Raw genomic sequence first — 25,941 nt, 5'->3', positions numbered from 1 at the left:
CGGAAAACGCAAATTTTCATCGATTAATTTTCTCATATTTCTCTTGCTTCCTGGAAAGATTCGCCACCTAATTCAAATCCAACTTGCAAAAATATCCACACGCGTGAAACGTGTATTTGAGAGGAGAGCGCAAGAATAAGACGGGGTTGAGGAACAGGAGGAGGAGCGTAATTAAGTATTGATCAGGGGAGGTGGCAATCTCGCCTCCACCTGTTGCCAATTTCTGCTCACCTTGAACCGGCATGATTCGATAAAATAACCGTTAATCCTGTTCGATATAATCGAAAGGATGTGCTTCGAGTTTCTGCTCGGAAAATCCATTTCCAACTTCCATCGGATCGAAATTTTGAGAATTTCATTGGATGGAATTCAAATCGAACGAAACGATCCCTTCGCTCACTTCGCTTCTGAAACGTTAATTTCAATTTTAAGGTATCACAAGCCGCGATAAATGATAATTTCATTCAGTTAGGGATTACTTTGCGCGATGTTCGATTCTCCTCGTTGTTCGAATTCTCTCTCTCTCTCTCTCTCCCCCTCTCTCTTTTTTTTTATCGAGGGAGATTGAAATCAGAGAGATGAGATATTTTTAGAAATTTAATATCTCGTGAAAAGCTCTTGAATATTAAAACTAGAACGTTATAACACGCGTGGAATTTTATACAGTTGGAGATTATCAACGAAATTGAAATAGAACAATTTCCATTTCGATTGGGATCGTTGAATCCTGATGAAGAGGGGAGGGGGAGGGGAGAGGGATTATTAAACTGAGAAATTAAGGAAATATCGAGCGGGAAATTGAAGGTAAATTAATTCGTATGGGAATTTTTAAACAAACTTTGGAAATGGTTGTTCCTTTAACGAGATACGAAATTTCTTTCCTTTCCCTCGTACATTATTATTATTATTAAACAATTCCCCGTGGAATTTTGCATTAACGAAGTTTCGTTACTCCGCTAATAAAGGATCGAGTTCGCTTCGACAATTTATTGCCAATTTATCCAACGATATTACGACGTCCCACGTTTTTAAGAACCGAGCAAATTTCCGGTCCTCCTTGAAAAAGTTGATTCAGAGGGCCGCAGTGGTCATCTAACGAACACAATTCCGAATGGAACAACAATGAAATCATCCGTGATTACCTCTCAAGTGTTCGCTCATAAGTAATTGCCGTTCAAACTAAACAGCTTCGATCGATATCGAGTACTTCGATTCTGTATTTCAACTTATATATATATATACATGTAGTACCGTTGTATTGATCTCTTTGCTCGAAATATCCCGATATACCTTTACTTTTCAAAATTGGAAGAAAGGAAAAAGATGGGGAAGAAAATTTAGAAAAATTTTCAAAATTGGACAGAAGTAAAAAAAAAGAAAATATGGGACGATTAAAAGTATTGAAAAGTTAAACGAATTAATTGGGAGGAATAATCGATGTTATAATATTTGAAACCTTTTGAATAAAACGTACAAATTAAATACGCGAATTAAATCGTTTAAAAGAACAAAACGTGTAATTTCGGTAATTCGAAATTTTTCCATCAATCGCGAATTTAATTCTCGTGAAATAAATCTCGCTTGATAGGAAACACGACGAAGAAGATCGTGTCGATATCGGTCCTCGTGCAACCTTTGAAGAAGACGGGACGTCCCCATTATTGATCCAATATCGACTGCGTCGGTGGCGGAATAATATTTACGGCCAATAATGAGTCAATATCGTAAAACAATATATTATAACACGGGGCGTAAACCGTTGTTTCGTCCTGGTCTACCACCAGGGAGACCAAGGAAGATGATAAATGGAAAACGACGACGTGAAATTGATAAAATCGAGACTCTCTCGTTACTTAACGATGTTGCGCCGTTTAGCAAATTTCTCCTAGGAATAATTAACTTTTATCCAATTTTAAAACGTAATCGATGAATATCAAGAAAAAATTTATTTTACTCGAATTTCTTTTAGAAATCTCATTACGCTTCGTTAAATAATTAACTTCTCTCCACGAACGAACTTTCCTCTCAGATCGATTCATCGATCCTATAAATGTACACATATACAGCCGATTCGAAACTTATGAACGAGAATTCGAGGATTCCTTCGCGGGGAAACAAGCAAGATCCAATTGTCTCGTTTCCCAATTTGTCAAGTCAACTAGAGCCAGAAGGGTGTAACAAGCGAAAACAAGGGAGGCCGAAGTTCTAAGAGGATGAAGCGGTACGAATTTACCTCGCCGACTCCCTCCTAATTTCATTTGTGCCCGATTAATTCCACGATCGGTTGCCAGGGGGGGGAGGAATCGAAGAAGCGAAAGAGAGGGGTCCGTCCTCGAGTGAAATATTAGAGAGAGAGAGCCCGTATCGAGAGGCGTTAATGAAATTATCTCTGGATTAGTCGATCGGATAAAGCCAAGTGTGCCAATTGAATATCGATGGCGGAAGGCGACGTTGCAATTTGCAATGAGAGGAAGCGAGCGTGTATAATATGCATGTTGGGAAGATTGGAGAATATTTACCTGTACACGCAAGGGAGGATATTATTTTTACCTTCCGCGAAACTTGGATTATTAACGAACGCAGCCTGTGGCGTTCTGAATTGGAAAATTGTTGCTAAGCTAAGGATAAGGAATTAACAGAAAGTTAACTGTAGGCAAATGATAAGATGAACGACTGAAATTTCTCCCCCCAAATAATGTATCTCTTGTCTATGTCGAATTTAACTTCGTGTTAAAATTAATTAATAATATTGTGTGGAAGTAATATTCTTTGATAATTTTGTTTGAAAGATAATATCACTGGATCAGAAGTGATTTAGAGAAATATAGAAAAAAAGATATCTGAGAAATATTTTAACCTTAAATTTATACCTTCGTTGGTTTGGAAACGATATAATGGAACACAGTACTACTGGCTATCTATTTCCCTATGTATATTTACAACACGATCGATCCTTCCACGAACCTGCTCCACGATAGTCTTCAGTAAACAATTCAGAATAATAATTTCTCGCTCTCGAGTGAGACGAGATGAATGGGAAGGAGGATGGAGAACGCTTCTCGAATTACACGTACTTTTTCGTACAAATCCTCACCTGGTCAAATCAATAGATGCGTTCCTTCTATCTTATCCATTATCTTTTCAAAGAGGGCATTAATAAAGATCCGCCATCTACTGGAACGAAAGTACCAAAAAATGGTACCCAGGATGGACTGCTCCCTTTCCTCGAATTTTATTAAAAGGAGTCATCGTTGGCGATAAAATTCTTCTTGTACAACTTGTAGTTTCAGTTTCTACTCTTCTTCTTCTTCGAATTTTAAGAGTTATTCCCAATGGCAATGGGGAGGGAAGAAGGGAAAGGAAGTTTAAAAATTCTCTCCAACGATTGGATTATCGAGATTCCGGCGTATGGATCGAAAGTGGTTCGGCCCCGTATACGGAGAACATTTGAGGAGCATTGGTGTCCGTGAAAGAAGTTAGTTGGATAGTTAATACCCATTAGAGCGGCCACTCGCTGTCAGTCGCTGATCAATCAGGCTCGTAAGCGGTAATTACGTTCAACTTAATCGTGATTGGAATCTGATTCTGGCCGTCCACGATCCTCTGCGGAATTAACCGCCTCTAATTACTCAAAACTCGCCAGTTCCAGGAGACGTTGGAAAGATCGATCGGCTCCTTTCCAAAAGTCTAAAGCTTCCGTCCACTCGGAACCGAGCTTAAAATCGTGACGCGTCTATGATTCATGAATATTACGATACAATAAATTTCCAATGTATCAATTGAGAAAAATCGAAATCCACTTGAGGATGGTCCCTCGAACTTCGAACCTGCTCGATTCACCTCCGCCGCAACGCGTCGTTACAATTACCCGTCGTGGAGAGGAGAGATTCTCGTTGCGCGCTTCTCTGCAGGTAGCACCTAAGGGAACCGGTCGAACCGGTTGATCTCGATGTTCTTAGCCGAGTCGAGGGGAATAAAAAGGAGCGGTCTGACCGGTGATGATGCCCGGCCAGGAGCGGGGCGAGGGGGAGGCTGGGGCCGGGTGGAGCGGGTCAGATGAGGGGGAGAGGGAGGTGGAAGAGGGTGCACGCGAACGGTGGAGCACCGCTGCTGGGTTTCCGGTGAATGGCGAGCGCCGGCCACGAGCCAACGTCCAATCAGGGCAGGAAACGACGTCGAGGCCACGCGCACACGTTCCTCCCCTCCTCTCCTCTGCTCCCCCTTCGAGCGGACCTTCCTTCCTCGCCAACCCTTCCTCTTCTCCTTCTCCTTCTTCTCCTTCTTCTTTTTCTTCTTCCCGCCGTGTGGCCAAAGGTGAAACTGCTGCTGCTGCTGCTGCTACTCGTTCCCGCTACCGCGCCTTTGTCCGTGGAAAGGACCCAACGAAATAACATTTCCCCGCACTATGTCGAGAAGTAACGGATCCATCGGCTGGAATTGGGAGTGAAATTCTCGAAGCTGAGGTAATCCTTCTTTCCCGGAATCTGATCGATCGAGAAATCTTCCATTCCAATTTCGGTTCCCAAATCGAAACTAGAATTGGAGAGATAATTTTAATTAGAGAGCGAATTCATCGGGTACAATCGTATCCTCCCGGCATTTTTATCATATGATCATTCTCTCTTCATCTCAGTTCTTTATTAAACGATGTATCCGGGATTTTTACGCGTAATCGTTGGATCGTTACATTGTCTTATTATCCCATACGAATATCGTTTGTTCTCGGAAGAAATCTAACAATCCCGTTCGTCCGTTCCCCGCAAAAAAAGTCGTCCCCCTTGTCAACATCGACGCGAGGGGACAGAGCCATTTTCTCGCCATTTACGGCGACACCCTCGTTATCTCGCCCAACACTGAAATTTATCGTCGGATAAGGCGATGCCAGCGATCCAAGATCCGAAGAGGCTCTCCTTCCCGAATGTGTCCAGGTGGGGAGGATGCTGCGGGCGCAAAAATAGAAAGTGGAGGAACGAAGTAGCAGGAGAAGGCGGCTCGCGGCCTTGAACACGGGCAGCCTTCGAGGCGGAGACGATTCTCATGCTCGGATCCTGCCTGTTCGGTACACGCAACGGAAATTGTTATCGAGGGGCTCGGTTCAAAGGAGGGAGAGAGAGTTAAATAGTCGTTTTGTCGATAATGGGGTTATTTCGTGACGTGGCCAGGTGGAAAGAGAGGTTTGGGACGAGGGTCAGCAGCCGATTTTCTTTTTTATAAATCACAGGTGATCGAGGCGTTTTTCGAAGACAAAAGTCGAACGATCGTGGAGAGATTTTTTTTTTTTAAGCTCGTCGAGGCGAATCGTTTCTTTTGCAACTCTTACACGAGATATTCGTCAATTTAATTGCGATTTAAATTGATCGTATTATCGTTTAACAGAAATTAAATTCGATCTTGGTTAATACGAGTTAAATTAACACGGTTGTTTTAACTTTTATTACTCGTTATTGAACGGAGTCAAACTGTAATGAAGAACACAAATTGACTAAGAATACGCGCGAAATATCTCTGATACCGATAAGTGATTAAAACGCTTTATAACGAATGGGTTTAAATTGCACGCGATAAAACATTAATTTGCATCCACCACACTTTTGACGCCCGTCTTCGAAAGAACATGCTAATTACCAAATTAATGAAATTCTTCCGCAGTGTTGGAAGCGCGAAACGCATTTCGCTGGAAAAGTGTTTATACCGAATATAATTCGAAAATTATTATACCGGTTATCTGGGAAACAATTTAACAGCCGAGAGGTTGATATTCGATTTACTTAAATAATTTACCCGCGTTTCGACTGGCGTTCACGCTTTGTAATCAAACCGTGGTTACGTAAAGAGAAGAGTTGTAATGAAAATTCCCCTTTCTCTCTTTTTGGTAATTGCTTTTATGGTTTCGCGTTTCCTGCAAATCGAGGAGTCCAACTTCAATTAAGTAGAAAAAAAAAGAAGAAGGAGGAAAGGGAAAAGGAGAAGAATGGAGAAGAGAGAATAGTGTTATTCGATATGGACAGATTTTTTTTTATCTTGCAGGATAGGAATAATTAAAGACGAGGATGAATCAATGTATTATATATACAAAATAAGGACTGTGCGTGAAAACAATAATAAAATTTTTCCTAAGAGATAGCAATATTTCATTATCAAAGCGTTGTTTGTATTTTCATTTTAATTTCTTAATGGATTCTATTCTAAAAAAATTTATTCCGAAAATTATTGGACACAATTATACAAACACGATGGACGATGAAATATTCCGTTCTCAAAATATTTTTCCCTCGAGATTGCTATCAAGACACAAAGATTCTTCCAAGATTGCAGGTCTAATATTGACTTAACGTTCCAAAAAAAAAGAAAATGTAACAAATGTCTCGTCACGTGTTAAAAAACCCGTATTTGAACGAGACGAGATAAAGAGAGAGAGAGAGAAAGAGAGAAAGAAGTTCCAGTTATTCAGAGGATAGAAGCCGCTCCTCTCGCATGACATGTCAAGCGAGTAACACGTTAGACAAGGTGCATTTAAGATACTACTTACACACTCAACAGCTTTCAAAAGCGGGACAATGCGGCACTTGCTTTATAAAGTACTTGGAGAAGGTGCATTAATTGTTCGTACCCTGTCAAAGGTAGTTTGCTGAACGTTGGTGGCCGGTCTAAAATCGATAAAGACATCTCGCGAATAACATTCAACAGAGCACTTCGCTCTAATTTCGATGTGTACGACGAAAACCGTCGAGGAAATTTTATTATGCAATGGTACAATGATCGAATAATATTTGGGACCGATTTTTCTCCTTCTAATTTTCTTATCAATTCGAAATTAGCATAATTGGATAGCACTTTATGCAATGATTTCGAACTTTTGATCGGTAGCTTCTTTTTTTTCGTGACATATGCCAGAAATTCTATTTCTATTTTTATATCAGCTTCGAATTCTCTTTCAACTTTACTTCGAAATCTTCTATTAAAAAATTGAATCGAAGCGCGAAAGTTTCATTCAAATTTCCAACGATCACATCCAATTGTTATCTCAACAACTTGGCTATAAATTATTGAGACGCTGAGGAAGGAAAAGGAAAAAGTGGATCGCGGAAAGACGAGACACATGCTATCCTCTCTCAACCACCATTCGAGAGAACCTTTTTCGATATTTTTTTTTCTTTACACTTCTTCATTCCTTTCTTTCCATTGGACAAAAAAGCTCGTTGCACCAGGTCGCTCGAGGGCGAAGGCAATTGCATCGTTCATTGCCTATCCGAACAGACCATCATCCGTCTCCGGTTGTCCGCGAGCAGCTTGCGTTTTTCCTCGAGAAGAACACGTCAGTTCGGTTGCCGTAAGAAGATGAATGCCGTCATTTTCTGCCACCGTGTCTTCCTTCCTTCCTTCCTTCCTTTTTTCCATATTCTTTCGTTCGTTCGAAGCGTAGCCCAAATAGGACCGGTCACTCTCGACTATGGATCCATCCTTCTGGTTCTTTGCTAGCGTCACAGGTTTCTTTCTTTTTTTATAGAGTTGTACGGAGGATGATTTTTCATTCTCGCAGAAATATTCGAGTCGAGAAGAAGGGATTAATATTCTTGGACGACGAAAATTCATCAAATTTTCAAAAAAAAAATAAAGGAATATCGTCGTCCCCCTTCTTTCGATTTATCTCAACACGTACGCTTGTATTTTATGCCGTGGATCTACACGCGCGTACTACACGGAGCCGCCAGCCAATAAACCGACAGCGAGACAAATAAGGGTCTCGTATCCTTGGAGGCCGAGTCGGAGAGGCCTGGTAGTAAAAGATTTTTATTGAATATTGATTCATAAACTGGCGCTCCCCGAGCCTGCGTTTATGAAGACATTAATATTCGCTCGAGTTTGTTGACATCCTGCTTATTATTTCTTTCCATGTTCACTCGAAAGATACTTTCGATGATTCGATGAGTTATGGGGGTTTTTTTGAATCGAATTTAGATATCGAAAGAAATCTTTGTTACGTCTCAGCTCGAAAATTTCTTTGCAAATTGAAACAAATGAAATCGACGACGGTATGATGTTACATTATTATTATTTCTTTTTAATTAATCCGGTTAGAAATAGATCCGTCTTGGATAAAATTGCTTCGCTCAATAATTCACGATCTTATCTCCTCGGGAAGAAATGATTGGACTCGAGATTCGGGAAAGAAATTTAATAAAACGGGGCAGGAGATGGAGGAGAGGGAGCGGGGAATTTGGCGCAGCCGAATTTAGACGGGATCTCTTGCATTATTTCGAATATACAGTTTCATTTGGAGAAAAAGCCAGACAAGTCTCCTGAGAGAGAGAGTAAAATTTCTCGCTCGTCGCGACGCTTGTTTCGTTGTTGGACCCCTCGTCATCTTCTTTTCAGATATTTTTCTTACCAAGTAGACAAAGGATTCCGGTGTTTGACTCCGTCGTTGGCGCACCTGTTTTCGGGATGCGAACTGTCTTTCATTTTGGATCTCCCCTTTCTTTTTTAACGACCATCTCTCTTTCTCTCTCCCTCCTCCAGTAGTCTGCTGGTAGTTTCCTTAGTCGACGAACTTTTCTCCTTGGTGATACGCGGACAAGAAGAATTTCTCGAGAAAATTCTCCCAATTCGCGTGGACGAGGATTGGACAAGGTTGAAAGTTTGCAAGTTTCGTTTTATCACTCGTACGTTCAATCTGGTTAATTTTATTAATAGTAATAATTGAGCACTCTTATTTTTTATCCTTAAGAGGTTGGTTTTTAGATTCTTTTTATCGATTTTTCGAACTTTGTCAAAAGTAATCAGTATAATTTTTATTATCATTCTTCTCGTCTTGATGATATTTGACTGAAATCAAGAAATTGAAGAACATTGAACGAAGGAAAAGTCAGTTTAAAGTAATCGAATTCTAAATATTATTCCTTTTTTCCCGAGAATCGTTTTCATCCCTCGATCGAAGAGCTATCTTTCTGGAAATTTTATAATTATCTAGCTCTCAATTTTTGATTATAATATAGAAGACTTGAAAAATCATCCTTTCCTTTTCGTAATATAAATTGCAGGAACAATGATCCGTTTAATGAAAAATCGGAATGGCGAGGGAATCTCGGTTATTCGCCGCTCGACAAATTCGTTCGCAGATGTTGCAACATTCCAGCTTTAATGGCGCGTACTTTGAGGATCGTTCACGCCGTTAATGCGTCCTGGCTGATATGTAAACCGCGGTGTTAGTCACCGCGACATTCCTGATTCCAATCTTCCGCCGTGATAATAGGATATCTCCGGGATTCTTTTAATCTTAATCTAAAAGTTGATCAAATTTCTCCATATTTGACATACCTTGCAATTAAACGTTTTAGAATTATAGGTAGAGACGATGCTTTAATTTCTGTTTTTTCTTTAATTAAGTAATTTTAAAAACGTCGCACACTTATCTACATAAATGTCTGCAAACTTTACACGATCGTGCAATTCGAAAAAGAGACTTAACAACCCGTAAATACAGCATCCGAAACGCGATCCTCACCTCCCTTAATCCATTTTACCTCCATCCATTTTAAAATATAAACTGCATCCCAACCAAACAACTGGAGGATGGTTTAAACGAGCGAGACAACCCTCCATTATTCCTCCCTTATTCCACCCCTTATACCTTATAAAAGATTAAACATGGTCCTCAAGAACGGTTAATCCACCGCAGCCATTCTCGTCAAGTGCCGTCTGTCTTTGGGAATTGTATCGTCCGCCTCGATTTTCGATTCACTCCTCGTTCCTCCACCAGGACCTGTTCCTCCCTCCTTCGCCTCGAATAGGAGTGAAGGGGATGTGTTGTGGAAGGACGTGGGTAACAGCGGGAGTCGAGGCAGCTGTAGAACGGCTATACCAGGAGGAGAAGGAGGCCAGACGAGGAGAGGAGGGAGAAAGAGAATCTGGATTGCGAGAGGAGCGTCTTGGAGCGCTCCAGCAATCCGATCTACAGTTCCAGCGATCACGCACTCGCTCCGTCTTCGACGTAGAACCAGAGTGCTATACGGGAATAATTTGCGCCCTCTTAGACGGAGGCAGCCATTTTCCATGATGGACACGTAAATTTCTCCTCCTCCCCGTTTCTATTTTTCTCATCGATCCTGCACATTATCTTGTACAAAGTACTTTGAAAACCTTTTCCAACTTGATCTTTATTTTTCGTGTTGTAGAGATTTTGGATAAATAATAATACAAGCTTCTAAGAAGAATCCCAATGTCCTCGTATCATCGAGGGAAATGAGAAATTTTCACGATTCGAGTCGAATTACTTAGCTCCAGGGCGCAAAACATCAGGAGGGGGAAAAAGTGTACGATTACTATAATCTCATTGAAAACTCGAAGGAATATAATGGAGCGTGCAAGAAAGTGGGCGATGTGTATCGACAGTGGGCATATCGAGGCGGTGGCTTTTAAAGGGAAACCAGTTTGCCGTGGGACCTTGCCCGCTTTTTCCCCCCTCCTTTGCGACTCCACGCTTGGCTACAGAGGCTGGTTCCAGTTTTCGATTACTTTTCTCGCAACCGTCCTCCCATTGCCGGATGCAAATCGTTCCTTCGACGATAATTTCCTCCCCTCTCCCACCGGTGTCAAATTGTAGACTCGCAGCATCTCGAGTATCGCAACTCGACTCGACGACGTGCTAGTAATTCATGCGTTTGTTGTACGTCGGTCGAGGATTTATTAGAAAATGTTCTCCATCTTGTTCTTCCGCGTATTGGAAACGAGCACGATTCTTTTTCGATTGTTGAACAGCGAAATCGAGTTTATTTATTATTTATTTAGCCGCGTTTGCTTATAAGGAAAAAGAGAGATGCTTGAAATGCTGGAAGTATATAGTTTCGAGCAGTGTTTACGAACAATTGTATCGACAAAGCGATCCATTGATTCAAATATTGGCCAAATATCGTGCTGATGTGTCATCTGTCTTATCAATCGCGTGTATAATTCTCTTCAAGTCCATCCTTTTCTAAATCTACTGGCAACAATTCAACGATTGTGAAAAAAAAGGAATACAAAATTATTCCTCGAAGCGCGTCATCCAAGGGAATAATAGATCCACTTGTTATTCTGCGAATGTACAAGAATCCAATATAAACGATTGAACGACGATAGATAGAGGACAAGTGTGGAGAGGCTCACCGTTGGATTTTCCACTCTGTCGTCTTTGCGTGCACGCACGTATCGTTAACCACTACTAAGGTTCGATTCAAGTTCTCTCGAGCGTGATTCAAGATGTAATCGACTTGCTCGTTCCTCGAATAGAGATCGTGAAAAGAAAAAGAGAAGGAGGAGGAAGGGGAGAGGATGGTTAATGGGAAGTTTCAATATTGAATCTGGTGAAAACGCGTTAACGCCGAGGTTAAACATCGGGGATGAGCATCGTGGCCACGATCCTCTTGCCAGGACCAAGAGAGAGAGAAAGAAGAAACGGCGAAAAGGCGCAAGATTCGAAGGAGTGATTAACGTGTTCCATCGAGTCACGTCTCTGGAGAGGAACGATGATTTTTCTCTCGAAATTCCTCGCGTTTATTTCCGTTTATTTCGCTCGCTTGTTTGCTCGACTTCTGCACAAGGGCAAGCCTAGAAAACTCACTGAGATTAGGTTTTCTTATATAGCCAATAAGAGTTAAGACTCGTTGAGAATAAAATTCTAATCGCGTTTTTCTATTCAATGTATATCTAATAAAATTTGTGATTTCGTGACTGAAGATGATTCCTCTCCAATAATATCTTAATCCCAGCAATTCCGAGAGCAATAACGAAACGCGTGACTAATTTCGAAAAAAGGAAACCAACCGAGCAAAGAAAAGTAAATTTAGCAAAAAGATTAAATCGAAATAACGCGCGTTAAATAACGATTAGTCGTTTCGAGAGTTAGCATTTAATCTCCGTATTTCGTATCGAAGGGATATACAAAGAAGAAAGAACGCGGAGGAATTCCCGATAAAACGATTTCCATTTCCCGGTTGGATCAGCATCCGTTTCGTTTTACCCGCCGTTTAAATATTATTCCTAGCGTGGTACACCGTCTTTCCAGAGGTCGCTTCTCTCGTAGTAGTCCCCCTCCCCACCTTTTCCAAAGGTGTTCCATCTATATTTATTCTGCCGTTCTTTAACCTTACCTTTTTCGACCGATCGTTAGCCAACCAACGACCGACGTTTCACCGCTCGAAAGTTTATTGTTTACACTTGCCGGAAACGACGATTATAGCGGTCGTGAACGCGACCGTCTCTCCTCGTAACCGGCGGCGTTCTGCGCCGAAACGAGGACGGCGCGATGTATTTATACGAGCGTGCGTGGAGGGGGAAGAAGCGTTACACCGTCGCGATTCTAACCTCGAAAACCGTTCGAGGGCCTGCTCGAAATCATCCACGTCCCGTCTTTTGTTCCGTGAAATCGATTTGCCGTGTAATTACTATCCGGTGTTGGAGGTTGTGAAGCTTTTCTTTCCTGACTTTCGACGAAATCGTAGAATTTTTTTCGCGAATTGGTGTCGAACAGTTAATATGTCGAATGTGATAAATGTATATCGTTCTCGAGGAAAGACAGAATATAGAATTTCAGTCGAGGTAACCAATAATGCGTACTGCAATATTTTTTTCAAATTGCGAAAAATTAATACAAGACACGGATCTAGACGTCATCTCGCCATAGTGACAGGAATTTATCTCTTCGAAATTTCTTAATCGAATATAAAAAGAAATTTTATTTCGCATTGCAAGAAAGACCGTTTCCAGATTTTTCCCTCGATTTCGAATCACCACCAGGAAAGGTCGTGTATACCATTCATATATTCGTATACGACTATTTCCAGAGGAAATACGTCCCCCCTCCCTCGAATTTTTCCCCCCGACATTCGAACACGACACACCCTTCTGCTCGTTGAATCGGTGAAAAGGTATAATTTTTCAAAGGGGGCGAGTTTCAAAGTTGAGAAAAGAAACTTACTTACTTACTTACTTATCGAGGAGGTAGCCGAGTGGGCTGACAATAAAAACTGCCGGCGGATCGATCGGGGAACGGGGGGTCGCGTCGAGGATGGTATATAGATGGCCATTTTGCGCGGTGCATCGTAAAGAGGATTCTCGATGCACAAATTGCACAATTCAATCAGAAAGACGGTTAGGACGATCGATACTCGATGTCTGAGGGAGGACCTCGTCAAAGTAACGACAGATTATTGCCTTCGAACTTCGTTCCGATTCTGAGTGTTGTGTATATACGTGTATAATCGACTTGTTGGTTTTGTTTCGAAATTCCATCGGCGGTAAAAGTTTACTTTTGATAATTTTAAGTGGATTATTTCTTCCATAAGTTCCTCCTCTTTATTTATATCGTTCAGATATTGGTGTTAAAATATATTCGAAGATGGAATTGCGAATTGTAAGGAGAATATGGAATTTCATTTAAATCATTCTTACTTAGAATACCATCGAGCGGAAGATTTTCGGTAAAAATCGAGCGGATGAAACGAGAGTTCATTAGAGCTCAATGAAATTCGATGACCAAGAGAAATTATTCGAGCGATCGATCGGTGAATATTAATATATCGATTCAAATGTCAATCAACCCGATCTTATATTAAATTCGAGTATCATTCATCGTCAATCATCCCCTCGTATAATATTTTACCCGATTTGAAAATTTTAATCGAAAATACAACTCGACGATTCTCATTTTAATACGAAAATCTCTTCGAAATTTCTTCGTCTTCATCAACGGGACAGTAGAAAATGAATGTAACATCTAAGGAAAAAAAAAGTAAACGGAAATTCTCGTAAAAGCGCAGAGACAATATAACCGAAGAAAGACACAATCACGTACACAGAGATAATTTCTTTTGGACAAGCGAATATTACGTTACCCTATCTCTGTACGAGAATCAGGGCCTTTCCCAGGATGCATCTCGTGGAGAAGCCCCGAGGAGAAATCTTTATCCCGACACCTGATCGCCGAGGAAGTTCGCTACCAACATATGAACCATCATCCATTCGTAAATTATGCCTCCAAGTTTCGGTCGGTTACTTCTTAAAGGAAACCATCGTGGTTTATTTTTTAATTTTTCTTTAAGCTCTTCTCGATCTTCTTTTTGTTTAATTAAGTTTAAAGAGAGAGAGAGAAAGATATTATTTTTTGAGTTAATAATTGGTCAGGTGAATTACTGAATTACACAATAATCGAATATAGAGAAATTCACTTCCGCGTTGGTGCACTTTGCGGAATATTCTTGAGAGCTCGCTTTGAGAATTTTCCAGTTGTTGCTCGAATAAATATCGGGACGATTATTCGATAAAAGAGTTTCCTAATCAGTTTCTTCTTTAACTTAATACGACAACACGCTCCTCTCTAGCAACGATTAAATAATTATCCAAAAGGGATTATTTATTAAATTCGAAGAAACGAAATCTTTTACATTTCTTTGATACAATTCTGCGCGTAAAATAAAATAGAGAAAAGGTCTAAATAATTCGAGAAATCGATACCGAAATTCTCCCAAATTAGAGAAGATTCGTGTTTACGTTGAATTTTCGAATAAAACTCTCGCGTTATTTCTGCTCATATCGGCGCACCATATTCCGCTCGTGCGCTTTTATTAAGATCCATCCCCTCCCTCCCCCTCTTTCTCTCCGTGTCCTCGTGGATAACGAAGTTTACATAACCCAGAATCCGAATACGGGAATGGATTAAGACATTAAGATTCTGTTTGAAGCGGATCATAGGGAATGTTATACGGCGCGCCATTCGGGATTACCATTTAGCTTCCATCTGGCTGCTGAAGGAAATGTCACAATGGGCGATAATCGAAGAACAAAGGAGGGGGAGCGATATTAGTCGTAATCTCGCCTCCGCTGGATTCGCGATACCTGAGATGTTTATTGCGATGCTGGATCGATTCGATTAAACGAGAAGATTTATATTCTAGACCTTGAATTTTCTTCCCAAAGTTTTATTATTATTATTATTATTTTTGCTTCAAAGAAGATTCTCGAATTTTACATTCGATGTTCCTAATTATTTGATCGAATTATTCGATTAATGTACGTCGATTACGATATATACACGAGTTATTAATTTGTTTGCATGTTTAATCATCAACTATTTATTGTATCAACGTATCCAAGTTGATTATTTAATTGAATTTAATTACTCGAGTAAATTTACCCCCAATACCAATATTAAAATAATCGAAACACAAGAAATATTATTCTTCTAACGTAACACGTGCAGGGAAATTGCATCTCAGATCCACTCTTCCCCTTTTCTTTAATTCCATGGACGAGAGAAATCTTGGTCAACAATTGTTGTTACCTTACTTATCCCCTTACTTATTAAATTAAACGGGAGTCAGAAGTGTCGAAACTCGGCGGATCATCGCACGAGCGTAGCCTGGGTCGCGTTAACGAAGAACAGCTCGACTGGCTCGATTCCGGTTAATTAGTATCGGATAAACAGGGGGTGTTTATAGTAATTAGCGATCGAAGGAGAACGCGCACGTGTCCTGCGTGCGATCGAGGAGGAGGGCGTGTTTTTTTCATCCCCTTCCCTCGACATGACACGAACAACAAGGTCTGGCGGAAAAAAGCGCGTGGAAAAGTAAGTGAGCGGACGTGGAAGAGCAGAGTTCAGTGAACTTCGTTTTCTTTGATCGTTGTCGCGCGAGGGGAGGGGGGAGAGGGTTGGTCGTGCGGAAATTATGGTGGATGTCGGGCGCAAGATTTATGGAAGAATAATAACGCGCAAATATTAAGCTGTTGAACATAATTTTAATTCACATTCGTTTAGATATCGAAAAGATCGAAGCAATTGAAATCTTTTTCATCGATGGAACAATTAAGATTGCGTTTAATATGGCTAGAGAGGTGATGATTTCTTTTTTTTGTATAACAGAAATTGATCGCGAGGGAATTTTGCCCCAATTACAAGTTATGATTGAAATCAGTTTGATGTTTCTGAGGGAAGATCCCGAAACTTTGTAATACGGAATTGTTACAAGTTACACCTGTATTCGCCGTTAATCTTGGAAATTGAAGTCGACTGTTCGATGTTGTCGTTGAACTTCGTACTTGTAATTCAATTAGCGTCAGGCGTATAATTAGTCTCCTTACGGTGATTATAGGTGGATTAAGGGATGTTACTCGAGCAGGTACTTGATTGAAAACTCTAATCGTCGCTACATTTGTTCTTAATAATAACGATCGAATCAATCCTTAATTCGATCGATTATTTTATCATTAATTCGAGTGGAGGAGGGCTATTGTTACTTTTAATGAAAAATACGAAAGTAATGCAAAAAAATAAATAAATAAAATAAGAATATATGTTTTGGCCAAAAATTTAAAAGCATCTCTGATGAAAATATCGCACGCGTCCACTTTCCCTCGGGATAATTCGATCCTCGAAATAATTATTCCTGGAAAACTCGATAAAAATAGTAATAATGTTATTGAATATTTCGTGAAAATATATTATACATATATTGAATAATAACGATCCTTGGTAAACCGTATCAGAAGAAGCTTATAACAGAAAGGGTTTCGTAACGGGAATGGGCTTTGCGAGGAGGAGAAATTTAAAGGGAAGCCGGTTTCTAAAAGGATCATCTTAAGGGTTCAGGATCCGTTAAATTATACATGAAGTGCAAAAAACTGAGCACAATTTGATTAGAAATTATACGTCGTTTCAGCAAACCCTGAACCGAAATAATTTACATCACTTCAATCTATTTAAATATTTCATTTGTCTCTTCGAATTCTTCAACGTTTTATGAAATTTCCACCTAATCATTCGCTAAAAAAATCCATATCCAATGAGAGTAATTATAGCATTATTCGAATTAAACGTATACATCAGGAAAGGTTTTTAAAATACCACCACTTAACTCTACTCAACCAGATACAAGATTACTCAACTCAGGTTCGAAATCATGTGCCCTCCACGCACCTGTACGCCTCGGATCGCGCGTTAAAGATATGCAAATCACGACGACAGTCATCCGGCCCAATATTTTATCGCGAGCCCGTACACGACGAATTAAATCGATCTTCGAGATCCTTTCGAGACTTGGAGCAGTCGAGATACGCCGCCCACTTGACCCGTCCATTCCATTTTTTTATGTCGCCTACTTTACCCCCCTTCTTCTTGCACTGACCGTAATATCTCTTGCTCTTGCAGGAGGAATTGAACGGGCAGACTTATTAAGCCAACCATGAGTCATCATTTCCCAGTCACCTTTCAGCCAGAGAACGCCAATTAAATTCTTAATTTCTATCCTTATTTATTTTTCGCGCCTTCTTTATTTTCCATCGATTCTCCAAAATCGTCGTCTATACTTTAGCCAACAGGTCGATATCGATATTAAAAACGTTCCATTGCCTGATTGATCCCAAGGTAGCCGATCTCGTTTCGATTCTGTTTCAACTTTGCCATCGATCTCTCTTCCAGTCGAACTCTCTTTGACCCGGATAAAACTTGGTACTGAAAATTTCACATGTCCATAACGTGAGGGATACGGATACGGATGGCGGACGCCATTCCTTCCAAGTCGCGTGTCATTAAGCAGGATAAATAGCGCGCAATCGGGGGTGGAAACGTGGCTGTACAATTGAATTGCATTTACAGGGCAGATATACGCGTGTCCGCGTCATTGGTTTCGGACGGCCATCGATTTTTCGCGAGATTGCGTTCCAACCGGTGGGAAAAAAGAGGAAGAGGGGGAAAAGAAGGAGGAAAACTCGCCAATTTTTGCTTTTCCTCCACCTTTTCGCTTCTCGTTTCATCTCTTCGCTTCTCCATTTTGTACCCACTTATCCAATTCGTTTTTCCATTCTCCAACGTCGCCAAGATTCTACTCTTCTTCGTTAAGTATCGCATGTTGTTTCGATGAAACAACTTTCCTTTATTCCTTTATTCCTTTCTTCTACTCGTAAAGCGAGTTAACTGATCCTTGACCACATTCGTTCGAATTCTCAAAAAAAAAAGAAAAGGAGACAAGCTCCTTCCAATTTCCCTCGCTGTGAAACCCGTTCCTCCTCGTCCAACGGCGTTCACGATGCGTTCAGTCGGCGAATCACACGGTGGCCGTGTGATTTTCGAAAACGCCGAGCGCACACGGTTCGACCTCTCCGCGACATGTGGTCGCAGCGTGTGTCCGCCGCCGCCGCCGCCGCCGCTGGAGGCGACGCGGCCCCCTCCCGCAAAGCTGCAACATCTGCGCCACGTACTTTTATCTCCACGTTTCTCTCCCAAGGAGACGACGAACGCGCAGAAAAGGGAAAAATCGACCGAGGATGGATCGTTCGATTATTATAATCATCGGGTTTCGTTCGAATTCGTAGATAATTTTCAGAATTATACATCGAAAAAATAATAATGAACGCTTGATGCTGTATATAATTTATTTCGCGAAGTAAAATATCTTTGAATTGGATTTTTTTCTCTAAACTTTGACGGATTATCGTTAAATGTATAAATTTTTTATTTCAAAGGCAATATTTTAAAATTGGATCTGTTAATTCGTAAGATCGTTCGAAAATTGCGTTGACGAGACTCGAGACTTCCGAGAATCAAGCGTATCTCAAGTGTATCTCATTTTAGATTCAAGGATCCTTGACTAAACAAACAGTCTTAAACATTTTTTCTTCTTCTTCTTCCGTGAAATTATGTGGTGGAAATTATTTATATATCCGAAAAACTGTTTCAACATGGATCGAGTAGTTAAGTTTGGAATGTGTGTTTCAATGCAGGGGATGAAACGTTTTATTCTTTTTTTTTTTTGTTTCAGGTGAGTGAAAAACATGCGTATCCATGTACTTAACTTTCACGTGAGTATTGAAACGTTTTTCTGTACTAAAATAAATATATATGGATGCGAAATATCGGGTAAAAAATGCACGATAACAATTAATTTCGTGGAAAAATAAATAACACGAGTAAGTTGTAATTGATTCGAGTTGATACAACATCCCTTTCCGAGTAAATATATTCAAATTTTATACGATTGAGAAAAAGGAGGGTATTTTACGTACACGCTCGATGTCTATTTTTAAATGAAACTATCGAAAATAAAAACATAATAAAATAGAATCGATCGTAACTGGGATAAAATATCATCGGTGGGTTATAAAATTCCAACTCGTAAAAACGATATTTGATATGTTTGGAAATCGATCGATGTATTGCCGATAAAAAATTTTTATCGGAATTAAATTCGAATATTTCCATCCGGGTTAAATAATGAGATCATTTTTCTTTTCTTGCTTTTCTATTTTCCCCACTTCATCACTTTATTTTTCACTCGGAAAAATAGTAAACTATTCGTTAAACCACTCGTCTGAAATGAATGGTATATGAAATTTTTAAAATACTTACTTAGAACACGTGTGTAAAACTTGTTACCGAGTTGTGGCGGACTCGATTCCAGTCCTCGAATTCACCGAACCCCCTCGTGACACGATCTCTCGTCCGATCCACACTCTGCTCTGAAAAATCAAAAATATCATACGCTATAATAAAATATTCGTTCCTCTTTCGTTCCACAAAAATTCTCCATTCACGAACAAGCGTCTTCGGTCTTGATCGAGGTGGCTTTCGTTCCCCCTTCTGCTCGACGATTATGATCCCAAAATCCTCGAACTCTAGAGCCTCTGTGACGCGATTTCGATGAAGCGTCCTTCGATCATCGAGGAGATTGAAAAGGAGGAGGATGGATCGCGCGTGGGCTGGCTCCCCGGGGGATGGGGAGCGATTGGAGCCGTGCCGCGACCTGTCAATCAACTCTCAAAGAGACATCAGTCAACGCGTACACGGACAAAGATTCGTGATCGGGGTCAATTGCGGAGGACGAGGTTTCAACGAGGTGGAATCGAATCGGCCACGGATCCAACGCGTTCTTCCCCTACTCTTGTTTTAATCCCTCTCGTTCTCGCGGAAAGATGCTAATTTTCTTCGAGGCGAGAGGATCCTCGTTCTCGTTCGAGATACTTGGCATTGGGTGGAAGAGAAAATTAGTGGATCTCTCGAGTTCGTGGAATTGGCGGTACGATCGAGCCGATCCCGGTATCGCTGCTCCAATTTTAGCTCCTTACCACATTTGCATACGGGTTCGACGTGGGAGGCTCTCGATAAACTCGCGGTGGGGCTTCTTCTGAGTGCCAGAAAGATTCGAATTTTTTCCTTTTTTGTTTTGTTTATTCTCTCTTTTCTTCTCTTTGTTGGGGCAAGAGTCGAGGTGGTGGCGTCGAAGGCTATGGTCGATGGTGGTTATGAGTTTGGGTATTAATTTTCCATGGATCGATGATTAATTCTTTCGAGGATTTTTTTTTTTTTAATGGACAGAAATAATTTAATACGGAATAGGGGATAATTCGAAGGTGTATTTAATATTTTCTTGTGGATCTCTCGAGATATTTCTGTCTTATTTTACGTACGACACGTTTCGTTATTCATAAAGGATAGAAGAATGATACAAATTTGTATTTATTCGTTTATTCGTTTTAACGAATTTTAAACTGTGCTCAAGGTATTACAAATGCAAGCCGATTTTAATTCTAACGAATCGAGTAAACGTATATATATCTCGTTATTATCGTAGGTATAAAAAAAAAGAGAAAAAAAGAAAATCAAACAAGTGATACGAATGTTTAATGAGAATTAATTTAACGACAAGAATTTCTTTTTTTCCTTTCGAGACACGTATTTAAACGGATAATGATTTCTCCTTCTTGTAAATCCTGTTCTACAAATCAACGTGCAAATATAGTTGTTTGTAAAAGATAAAGAGTAGCAAAAAAAGATGGAAAAAATTTGTTACAATTGCTTATTTGAAATAATAATATTTCACAGACAATATACGAAATGAGAATTATCCTCCACATATGATTCAAAAGACAAAAGAGATGCCAAGTCTCTTTCTCTGATCTGTTCTTTGATAAAAATCGAACGAATCGTCGATTTATCTGAAAGAAAAAAAAAAATTATCCATGGCTCAGATGGGATAAACGTATAAGCGACAGAAATTCGTGCGAAAGGTCATAATCCCGCCAACGAAATGTTCTATCGGTGTGTTCTACCGATGACTCATCAAACTCCTCGAACTTCTCTTCAGGGTTCGGTCCACCAGAGTTAAACGGCGAATGACACGGGCCAACAGGACAATCGGGGTTAACTTCTCGTGTCAATTGCCACTCGGATTTGCCCCTCTCCCCCTCCTCCAAGAATCTCGCCTCCAAAGTTGAACGATCTGGACGCAATTCGGCTTCTTGACCGTCGAATAATTCATTCATCCGATTCTGTATCATCGCCGCGTGAACGATTCTGATCGATACGATGCGATGGGTCGAGACGAGCGTTTCACGAGCGATTCGAATTCAAGGTTCAAGGCTCCTTTTCAGAATTTTTCTTTCGACGGTCATCGATAAATTCAACGAATTAGTTTAAAAAATAGTTTAATGGATTCATGGATAAATTACTTTGGAAGGTTCTAATCGTAAGTTTCGAAAGGATTGATGAAATGTGAAAGATTTTTGAGGTGATTTGTACGCGGAGAAAATTATAAGTTTTTTTTTTATTATGTTTTTATAATATTGGAATAAGAAATTGAATTATAAGAATTAATTACGTAATAATATAACGATCATTAATATCAAAAATAAAAGAGGTTTATCTATTTTATGGAAATTTTATTTTTTGGACATCCTCAATATCCCGATTATTCTTAGAAATTACGTTCAAACAATCGTGAATTTTTCGACAATTTCCATTCCTCGTTCCAATTTCGGAAAAACATAATATATAATGGATATTCTCCCGTTATTTTCATGTAAATTCCATGATTAGGTTTGTCCTTTTACCAAGAAGCGGAATTTGTCGAAAATAACCGAATTTGTTACACTTGTTTATCCGATCTGTGTTCCATGATTGTTCGATAAGTTGATCGCGTAAAAATTACGGTTTCTCGATGACGAATGGCGTGAAAAAATAAAACGATACGTCATAAATGATAAAATCAATAAAAATATAATCCTTCAATGCTTCTTCTTCGATGTAATTGAAAGCATGGATCTGAATCAAGAATCGAGAAAGATTATTGACATTTTGTTACGAAATTGTGAAAAAGAATTTTAACCGATTGATTAATCCAGATTGATTTCAATATTAATCCTCAAAGGTTCAAATATAATATTATTATTGAAAAGATATATTAATATAATTTTGAAAAAATTGGGGATTAAGGGTTAAAATAATTTTTAGATAAAAACTTTTCAACTTTTTTTTTTCCTTATCCGATGATGGAATCAATCGCGTTTTGATTTTGACACAAAAAAGAAGATTTTAAAAGTAATGAATTTTTATTTAATTCTTCACACAATTACGAATATTTTCGATCGAAGAGGATTAAATCCTAAAAGGATTTTTTTGTATTTACCGATTTCGAGGGGAGAGTGGCGGCTATGTTTATAGGGTGGAATGAAAAATGCACGTTTTATAATAGTCGGAGGGATGCGAAGGCGTTCCTAAATGGACGAAATAAAATTTTCCCGCGAGAAAGCAATTTTTACCGAGGCGTTAATGGATTCGGTGTTTGCTTAATAATTATCATTCTATTGATAGAAAAATCCGAAATCTGATTCAGCGATGCTTGTTTATTCGGCGATTTAAATTGTTTCTCCCTGCGACGAATTTTTAAATCTTTTCCAAATATCCCTTCTCTCTCTCGTTCAATCAACCCCCTCGTTTTTAATATCCCTTTCGATACATTCGATATCCATCGAATAAATTCATTTTCAATCATATGGAAAAATTATACTTTCTGGCAATTGTGCTCCATAATAAAATAATGCGAGATTTTTATTTAAATTTCAATTTTGTTCCGACTCAACTCTCTCGTTACTCCTGTTTAATTTTTACGTTAATTCTCCGGTCAAAAATTTAGAACTCGTTCGAAAATTTCACTTGACTTATAATATACCATATCGAAAAAACGAAAAAATTAACGAAATGTACATGTACATGTCAAAAACGTGCTTAAAGTAAATTTTACCCTCCAAAAAACCACTTCATCGTTCCACATCTAGGAACGAATAACAGAAAACAATTAAACCTTAGATCAAAAAAAAAAAAGAAAGAAAATTAGACCAAATCAATTAACAATTCCATTCATTACCAACAACAATCCTCATTGATTTACCATATCGATCAGTGACGGAAACCGCGTCAAATGTCGTCTCACATTGTAACGAGTAGAGTAATGGCCAGTTGGACGAGGAGGCGCGGATTTAATGGAGAAGGACGACGATGATGATCTCGTTCATCCCGGCATTACGTGCATATATATCGAGATATCGCGTATAACCGCGCGGTTGTGTAATTAGACGGTCCCTCGATTTATCAACGAAGGGGGTTAAACCACGAAACTAGGTGAAAACTCGAGATACCGCGTATCTCTGGACAATTATAATCGGTTGGGTCCAAACTCGAGCGATTCTCAGCAGCGTTCGGCCGGCTTCTGCCGTTTCAACAGGAGGCGGGGTATAGCGAAATTTCGAGCTCAGGCTGTGAGAAAGGCAAACTGGTATCCAATGAGAAATTGCAAAATAAATTTCGACGTGGAATTTTGGAACGTATTGCAACGGGCGAGGATGTGCAAGTGCGTTTTTATCGGAATTAAGAGCGTTTAAGGGATAATTTGCATTCGTAAAATTATTTTACGCGGTTTGAATTTTATTACATTGTTTATTCCTTTTCCTCTCGACGAAACTCTTCGAATTTTCATCAATTCGCGTGGAAAGTAAATGGAATTGAATAAGTATAATTTCATGCGATATTATCGGGTATAACGATCTGTTTTTATTATTTACACCTGGGAAGATTCCTCGTACTCCATTTCAATTTTTCAAGTTTCTACACCACGAACCTTATCCTTTTTTTTTTAAGGAGAAATCAACAGTCGTATGAAAATATTAAAAATTCGCAGAGGGACCGAACCAGAGATTAATTTCCTTTCATATTTTATTCCGGCTTACGAAAATTGTACTCATTCGTGGTTGAAAGAAGGCGTTTACATTGCAACGAGATATCATAGTAAATTAATTATGACGAGCGTAAGAAAAAGGAAGAAAAGGAATGAGAAATATTTTGAGCCAAGTAAGAATAATTTCGTTATCGAAGTCAAACAGTTTTCGTAAATTGGTCGACGTTTTCGAGCCGACAAAACGGCGTTGTAAAATATCGATACGAAGAAAAAAAAAGAAAGAAAGAAAGAAAGAAAGAAAAGAGTATCGGAATTCGTTAAAACAATTACGACGCGGATGGAATGCTCGCCAGGATGAATCGAAGGTGGAGGAATCGTTTTCAATCAACTACGTTTTCAGAGGTTCCTCGACCTGGTGGCTGCCTTCGGAGTTTGTTTCCACTCCAATTTTCCTCTTTTAAAATCCGACCTCGTTCGATCGTGAAAGTTTTTAATTATTTAATCTCCTAAACTAGATTCTAGATTTTTAGAAAGCTCGGTCGAAAATATACGAATTCGGAATTCGGCACCCATCGCCCTTTTTTCCAGCGGTTTAAAATGTGCCGATCGTGCGAAAATTTTAACGATAGGAAATTCAATATCCTTTGAATTTAATAAGTCGAGTTAAATTTCATCGCGATGCGTAAATACTTTAGTAATTGGTTTATATTTTAAATTTCTTCTCGATATATTCAATTGAACTCGATATCAATAATTATTTCACTAGCTATTTATGTAAATATAATATATAATAATCCAACAATCTTACTAATTTATTTAATTTTTTATTCAATTTACATTTCAGTAATTCAGTAATTTTTATCTAATTCATTAAATTCATTATTAATTATAATAATATTAATTGTATTTTTAAGTGGAATATTAATTATATTTTCTTATTTTATTTCATTAATAAATGAACCATTAAAATTAAAAGCTAAATTAGTATATAGAATTTTTACTATTTTTATCTTATCAATAAAATTACCAGATTACATAACAAAAAATAATAAAGTTTCCGAAACAACAATTAAAAACATAGACATTGCAAATTTATATGATGAAATAAATTGTATATTACTCCTAATAATAATTTTTATATTAATTCTGACATTATTTTTAATAATAAAAATCACTTATATTAAGAAAAAAACTTTAAAAAAATATAATTCATAAATAATAATATAATAATGAAAAAATATCAAAATTTTTTTAATTCAAACGAATTCTTAAAAATAATTATATCAACAATTTATTTACCAACACCCATGAATATCAATTATATATGAAATTTTAGATCAATCTCTTCTTTTCGAAAAGGGAGATTTCAAATTAAACGGAGACTCAACCCACTATGAATATTCATCCACTTCAAAATCGATATAATTTATCCGATTCCTTCCCTCGATATCAACGAGGATATAATAAAATATATTTCCGCCTTTCGCTGGCGTGGAGGAAAAAACAAAGGGAGGGAGGGGAGGGAGGCTATATGGGTGGCGCGAAAAAAAGGAGGGTCTGGCCCAGGTAGAGAGATAAATTTCGACTCGTAAATTTGCCGGCGACAGAGGTGTGTTGGCGAAAGAGCGCCGAAATTCGCGCCCCGCAAAAACACGCTCTTTTGTCCGAGCAAAATGCGAAAGGGAACGCGCCCCTGCTTTCTCTATTCAATAGGCGAGAAAAGAAGACATTTCTAACGGGCATTTGTCCACGGGGTTGAAATTAATTAAAAAATGTGATTTAAATTTCGCCGAGTGATACGCTCTCCCCCGTGTCAGGATTTTTGGATTCGCGATGGATAAATGATGTGAAGGGAAGGGAGAGGGGGGGAATATCCCCCCGTTGTGCTGTCGAGAAAGCATTAAATTATTATCTTTCTTATTTCATCGCACGTGAAGTGTAAAGAGAACCAATTATTTAAATAATC

The 25,941-nt window shown here is 39.0% G+C and overlaps 1 protein-coding gene and 1 long non-coding RNA gene across 8 annotated transcripts in view; one reads left to right on the top strand and one right to left on the bottom strand.

The window, feature by feature from the left end:
* The window catches only part of LOC107997749 (nephrin), a 341,330-nt gene that overhangs the window by 58,957 nt on the left and 256,432 nt on the right, over positions 1-25,941 (top strand). The window lies entirely within an intron of this gene.
* The window catches only part of LOC107997750 (uncharacterized), a 179,273-nt gene that overhangs the window by 52,063 nt on the left and 101,269 nt on the right, over positions 1-25,941 (bottom strand). For both annotated transcript variants that reach the window (XR_003697691.2, XR_003697692.2), the window contains exon 2: positions 19,376-19,485. This is a non-coding gene — a long non-coding RNA (uncharacterized LOC107997750). The remainder of the gene's footprint in view (positions 1-19,375; positions 19,486-25,941) is intronic.

Source organism: Apis cerana, linkage group LG11 (genome assembly GCF_029169275.1).
Source record: "Apis cerana isolate GH-2021 linkage group LG11, AcerK_1.0, whole genome shotgun sequence".
Taxonomy (NCBI): Eukaryota; Metazoa; Arthropoda; class Insecta; order Hymenoptera; family Apidae; genus Apis; species Apis cerana.
The sequence above is the reverse complement of the archived record's forward strand: the minus strand, read 5'-3'. Positions and strand labels throughout refer to the sequence as shown.